This window comes from Harpia harpyja, unplaced genomic scaffold (genome assembly GCF_026419915.1).
Source record: "Harpia harpyja isolate bHarHar1 unplaced genomic scaffold, bHarHar1 primary haplotype scaffold_46, whole genome shotgun sequence".
NCBI lineage: Eukaryota > Metazoa > Chordata > Aves > Accipitriformes > Accipitridae > Harpia > Harpia harpyja.
Genome location: NW_026293385.1, coordinates 7,053 through 13,366, shown reverse-complemented (window position 1 = coordinate 13,366; position 6,314 = coordinate 7,053). Strand labels below are relative to the sequence as shown.

The following is a 6,314-nucleotide window of genomic DNA, read 5'->3' as shown; positions in this document are numbered from 1 at the left end:
AAAGCAACTGTGTTGATTCTGGAAAGCTACAGGGGCCTTGCGACATCTTGAAGCACAATTAAACTCTCTTACTTTGATATCCAAAGGAATATCCAGAAAGGCCTCGTAGGAATCAGAAACCACTTTGCAGCTCGAGCACGTGACTGGAAGGAAATTCAAAATGCTCAGCGATGGGGAAGTCGACTGACTGTGCCGCTTTACGTCCTTCATACCTACTACGCCAGTCACACCATCAGCTGTTCATCACAGGCCGACAGAAGGACACAGACAATTCCAGGGAGAGCAATGGCTGTGGAAAAGTACCTCTGGATCTCAGAAAGCCCCCAAATATTTGGTGGACGATGGTAGTCGATTCGGAAGGGATGTCCAAGCTGGAAATAAATGGTAAGGCAGAGAGTTATCTCCTCCCGGAGTTTTGCTTTGTGTGAAAGCCCTGGGCGTAGTTTTTCCTTGATGGCACTGCACCAAGGAGTCCAAAGGGCTCGGGAACATTGCAAAGGGAATTTGCTTGTGCTTACTTGCTGATTCCACCCAGACAAGCTCTCTGCATGGCATCAATAGCATAACGTAAGAATTCATGGGCATCTTCCTGCCTGCCAAGCTGGAAATGTTTTCCTATTACTAAAAAAGAAGAAGTTAGTAGCTTTCTCCTACAAGAACAGAAGAAAACTTGTCAAAGCACCCGAAATGACTCACGTGTGAGAATGCTGACGACAGCCGAAGGATAGATGGCACCGCCTGAGAAGCGCAGGACGCTGTTAACGTGCTTTTCCATTCTGCACATCATGCAGAAGCCTGGCTGGCGGCCTGAAGAGGAAGGGAGGGAAGCAAGAGCCTTAGGTGAGCAAAACATCCACAGCAATGGGAAAGCCAGTGGGGATTTTGAAGTTCTAAGAACGGTCTCCGCTCCTGCCAAGGTGACAGCATCCCAACGAGCCCAGGACATTTTAACGTAGAGAAAACTTTCTTCAGAGGGATGTTAAACTGACAGAATATTTCTGTGCAATAAGCAAAGAGGGTTTAACCTGCAGGAATAGGGACCGAGACCTGGGGCTAGAAAGGGGTGCCCTTCTGAAGACGGCCACAGCTAGATACGATAAGTGCCTTCTAGGCTTGAGTGTTCAAAGACGACCAACTCGGGGAATTGGCAAAGAAGGGCTGCTTTTCTCTTAAATTCCAGATTCTTGGAATCCTTGGGAAGTGCCCGACAGATTTACAAGGAGCTGTTCCTAAAAGTACTCCCACGACTGGCTGTGCTCACGAGAGAGCAGGTAGTTGGCCAGAGGTGGGGTGTATGTCAGGCACTGCAGGACGGAGTTGAGGAAACACATGTTGCCCGAGTTGTGGAGTCCCGCTCCAGCTCTGCATCGTTGCTGCCAGTCCATGTAAATCTTCTCCGGGGGAAAGAGGATCCTTTGTGGCGGAGCCATTCCCTCAGCAACGACTGCAGGGCGACGACATTTGAAAAGAGATGAGACAATATTGTTGCACGGAAGCACATGTAAAAAAGTTGAGTTCTCTATGGGAGGACCCAGTACAACCAGCTGTGTCGTGCTTTGTCTACACGCTTTTTGAACACCTCCAGGGATGGTGACTCCACCACTTCCCTGGGCAGCCTGGTCCAATGCCTGACAACCCTTTCAGTAAAGAAATTTTTTCTAATATCCAAACTAAACCTCCCCTGGCGCAACTTGAGGCCGTTTCCTCTCCTCCTATCCCTAGTTACTTGAGAGTAGAGACCAGCACCCACCTCGCTACACCCTCCTTTCAGGTCGTTGTAGAGAGCGATGAGGTCTCCCCTCAGCCTCCTCTTCTCCAGACTAAACCACCCCGGTTCCCTCAGCCGCTCCTCGGAAGTTCTCTAGACCCTTCTCCTTGTTCTCCAGACCCCTCACCACCTCGGTTGCCCTTCTCTGGACACACTCCAGCACCTCAACATCTTTCCCGTAGTGAGGGGCCCAAAACTGAAGCCAGGACTCGAGGTGTCACCTCACCAGTGCCCAGTACAGGGGGACAACCACCTCCCCGCTCCTGCTGGCCATGCTATTTCTGATACAGGCCAGGATGCCGTTGGCCTTCGTGGCCACCTGGGCACACTGCTGGCTCATATTCAGCCGGCTGTCAACCAGCACCCCCAGGTCTTCTTCTGCCGGGCAGCTTTCCGGCCACTCTTCCCCAAAGCTGTAGCATTCCAAGGGGTTGCCGTGACCAAAGTGCAGGACCCGGCACTTGGCCTTGTAGAACTTCATACGATTGGCCTCAGCCCATCGATCCAGCCTGTCCAGATCCCTCTGTAGAGCCTTCCTACCCTCCAGCAGATCAACCCATCCTCCCAACTTGGTGTCATCCACAAACTTGCTGAGGGAGCACTCGGTCCCCTCGTCCAAATCATCGATAAAGCTATTGGAACCAGCCCCAATCCTGAGCCCTGGGGAACACCGCTTGCGACCCGCCTTTTCTCCTGCCTCCAGGGTTTGTCAGCTTTCCATCAGCCACAGCTTTGCCAGATTCCCGCTCGAGGTGGCTGGTGGCAGTTTTGTTCCTGCCCCGCTTGGCTTACGTAGTTTTGGGCTGTCCCCACTCGGGACATCTGGTATAACCCCTTGTTCCCGCTCGAAACATTGCCCCATTCCAGCTACCGTGAAGAAAATTAACTCTACCCCAGCCCAAACCAGCACACCTCCCCTGTAAACGAGAGGGTTTAGATGCCAGGACAAATGACAATTTGCCAGCTCGGCAGAGCACGGGTGCCCTGAGATGTCTCAGGAGAGGCAGGCTGGGCTAAAGCTTCTCTCCTCCTCCTCCTCTCTGGGTTCTGTGGTCCAGCGGAGCAGCTGGGACTTTTCTGCAAGGACACCCTGGGTCCCGCTGTGCTGTCCTGCAGGCAGCAGCACAAGCCAGGCATGACGCTGTCTGCTCAGCACGCTCTGGGTGTTCTCCATGGGAAGGACAGCATGGGACTGGGCTTGTTGTTCCAGCTTTATTAAAAAAACCCTAAATTTATTAAAATACAGCTGTTTTCCAGAGGAGGATTTCACTTCTTCAGGGCTCACCAGGGGCCAGCAGCACAGCGACTGCAGGCTCCATCCCGACGTTGGCATCTCTCTTATCGGGACGAAGATCTCCTCCGCTGCCGGAGTCCTGACGGAGAGTTCAGGGTCTTTCGCCAAGGGCGGGAGGGCCGCAAGAGAAGGCAGCGGAGCAGCCGTGACCCCCCCACTGCCTGCAGAGACCCCCAGGAGTCCCCTGCAGACCACGGCACCCTGCCCAGTCCCCGTCCCCTGCCCCACCAGCCCCTCCTCGCCGTCGCAGATATCCCGCAGCTCCGGTTCCTCGGGTGCCGTGCGGCAAGACCTTGCGGCCAAGGACTGTGGCCCACCGATGAACCTGATGGCCACCGCTGGCAAGGTGGCTCGAGTGTCCCGCAGGTACGGCAGGCTCTGCCGGAGGTTGTCTTCCACCCTCTTCTTGTTGGGCGCTAACTAGAAAGAGCACAAGGAACTGGTACGGACCCTCCCAAGTCGGCCGGACCAGTACCTCCTCCCAGTAACCCCTTCCCGCGGCGATCTCCGTCTCCCAGAAAGAGCTGGGAGAGGTTCAGACAGCCGCAGGCAGCGGGGGCCCGGGGATGCTGAGACCCCTCTTTCATATTGCCAGGGCCCATATGAGTCACCATTTCCAAAGGGCCATTTTTAAAGCCTAAAAACAAGGATTTTGGCCCTAAAACGGGGCTTTGGACCCTACAAATGGGTCTTTGGATGCTCATTATATGCCTCGGGCATTAAGGAAATGAGGCTTTGAGCCCTAAGTGAGGGGTTTGTACCTTAAAAAGAGGGTTGGGAGCCTACAACTGAAGTCCTTCAACCCTAGAATCAAAGCTTTGGACCCTAAAAATGAGGCTTTGGGACCTAAGCATGAGGCTTTGAGCCCTAGAAGTGGGCTTTGGACCCTCCAAATGAGGGTTTGGACACTCCAGATGCAGCTTGGACCCTAAAAATGCCTGTCTGGATCCTAAAAAAGAGGCTTTGGACCCTGAAAATGAGACTATGCAAACTAACACTGAGCCTCTGCACCCTAAAAATGAAGGTTTTGGAAACTAAAATGAGGCTTTGGAAGGCAAAGCTAAGAGTTTGGAAAGTAAAAATGAGGCTTTGGACTGTATAAATTCGGATTTAGACTCTACAAATGAGGCTTTGGTCCTTCCAGATCAGACTTTGGGGCTTAAAAATGATGCTCTGGGCCCTTAAAATGAGTCTCTGAACCTTAAAAACGGACCTTGGAGCTAATAAATTAGTTTTTGTACTCCATATATGTGGGTCTGGACCTTAAAAATGACTGTTTGCACCCCCCAAAGTAGGCTTTGGTCTTTTAAATTGATGCTTTTTGCCCTAACATTGAGGCTTGCATTATAAAAATAAGGGTCTACACTTGCGAAACTCAGGGTTGAATTTTAAAAATGATGCTTTGTAAAGCACAAAATCGGACTTGCTCACCGTAGCTATCTCCACGGCAGGTTAAATTTCTCGCCGTCTATTGTGTTTTAGTTCCCTTCTCATGCAAACCATGGTGACAAACAGTACCCAAAAGGCTCTGGTGCTCCCAAACGGCGGCTTGATGATCTCCGTAACCCACCTCTAGCCGCATCTCAAGGAGCGTAGGAACGGCGTTACAAGTAAATAAGGCAGCGTCCTGCTTTAGGAAGAAAGCGTGTTGGATTTGAAACCCTCGGGTAGGACAGGAGGAGCATGTCTTCTTGGGTCAGCGATGAGCGTCGGCACGTATTATCTGATCCAGAGCCGATGTCTGTCGCCGCTTTAGCTCTGGAATTACTCTGAGACCCAGGAGGCTCCATTTTCCTTAGGCTGTCACCTAAGGGAGTCGAGATAAAGACAGTTTAACAAGCGCAGGGAATAAAAAAGGAAACCAACGGACGTGACAGCAACCACCGACCACCTCTCACCAGCAGGCAGACGCCCAGCCATCTCGGTGCGACGGCTGCCTTGGGAAGACTCCCCCAGTCCTGAATTTCTTGCTGAGCGTGACACTACGTGGAACGGACTGTGGTACCTCGTCGGTCAGCTCGGGGCAGCGGTCTCTGCTGTGTCCCCTCCCAGCCAGCTCGCTGGGGCAGCAGAGCGAGAAACGGAGAAGCCCTTGGTTCTGCATAAGCACCGCTCAGCAGTAGCTAAACATCGGTGCGCTGTCAACGCTCAAAACGGCACCGTGCAAGCTGTGATGACAAAAAAATGACCTGTATCCCAGCACAGAAACCCTTCTGTGCCCGCTCACGATTCCTATTCCTATGAGAAACCCATGAAAAATAGGGCATTTGACTTATCGGGGAGAAATGCAAACACGCTCCCGGTCTCTGGCTGGCATCTGGCTTTACTTGCATGACCTAGAAAGTACGCACAAGTCTACGCGGTTTCTTCTGCACCTTGGGAAAGGCGTCTCTTGCCTCGATTTCCAAGGAGAAACTCCCAAAAGCGGCACCACAGAGGTATTCCTAAACCTCGCTAACTGAGAGCAGGGTAGGGTGGCTTTGGGGGGGGGGGGGGGGCTGTGCGGCTGGCTATGGGGCAGGCGGTGGGCTTTGGGGTGGGGGGGGGCTGCGGGGGGGTTACTGACGCTGTCCCGTAGCGAATTACGGTGGTCGTGGGGCGACCGTTCAGCGTCCGGCCCCTCCTGGAGCGACTCCGGGCGGAGGGTACGTCAACGGTGAGCGCTGGGGGAGCTGCCCCACAGCGGGGGGGGGACACACACAAAACAACCCCGTTCTGCCCCACGGCTCTGTGGGGTCTCTTCTTCCCGGCCCCACGGCTCGACGGGGCCCGGCTCGTTCCCCCCCCCTCCCCCCCAGGTGGAAATGCGGAAAGCTTTGACGGATTTTGTGCAGAGGGAATTCGAAGCGCTGCGGGGCCAGGCCCGGGCCCTGCACGCCGCCTTGTAGCGCGTGGGGTGCCCCGCTCGTGGAGGAACCCGCCCCACGGTGAGACGGCCCCCACGGCCGTCCCTGCAGCCTTACGGGACCCACGGATGGGACGGACTAACCCCACGCTGCAATGGCCGTGGGGCCTGGACGGACGGACAAACGAGCTGCACCCCTCCCCCCCCCAGCTCCCCGTTCCTGTGCATGGTGCCAATAAAAATGGCTGAGCCTCGGGGATCTCCGTACCTGGGTGACAACGGGGGGGTAAAAAGGGACCTGGGGGGGGGAAATTGGGGTGCTGGGGGGGGGTCCCCGAGAGGGTGGGAGGTGGAGACGAGCGTGGCCTGATCCCACATGTTTATTGAAGCAGAAGCTGGTGTGTTTT

General features: G+C 54.3%; 1 non-coding gene across 1 annotated transcript; it reads left to right on the top strand.

The window, feature by feature from the left end:
• The first annotated feature begins 4,756 nt into the window (after positions 1 to 4,756).
• Positions 4,757 to 4,841, top strand: LOC128138457 (small nucleolar RNA SNORD45). The gene has a single exon (XR_008234022.1). It is a non-coding gene; the product is annotated as a small nucleolar RNA SNORD45 (small nucleolar RNA).
• Positions 4,842 to 6,314: the final 1,473 nt, after the last annotated feature.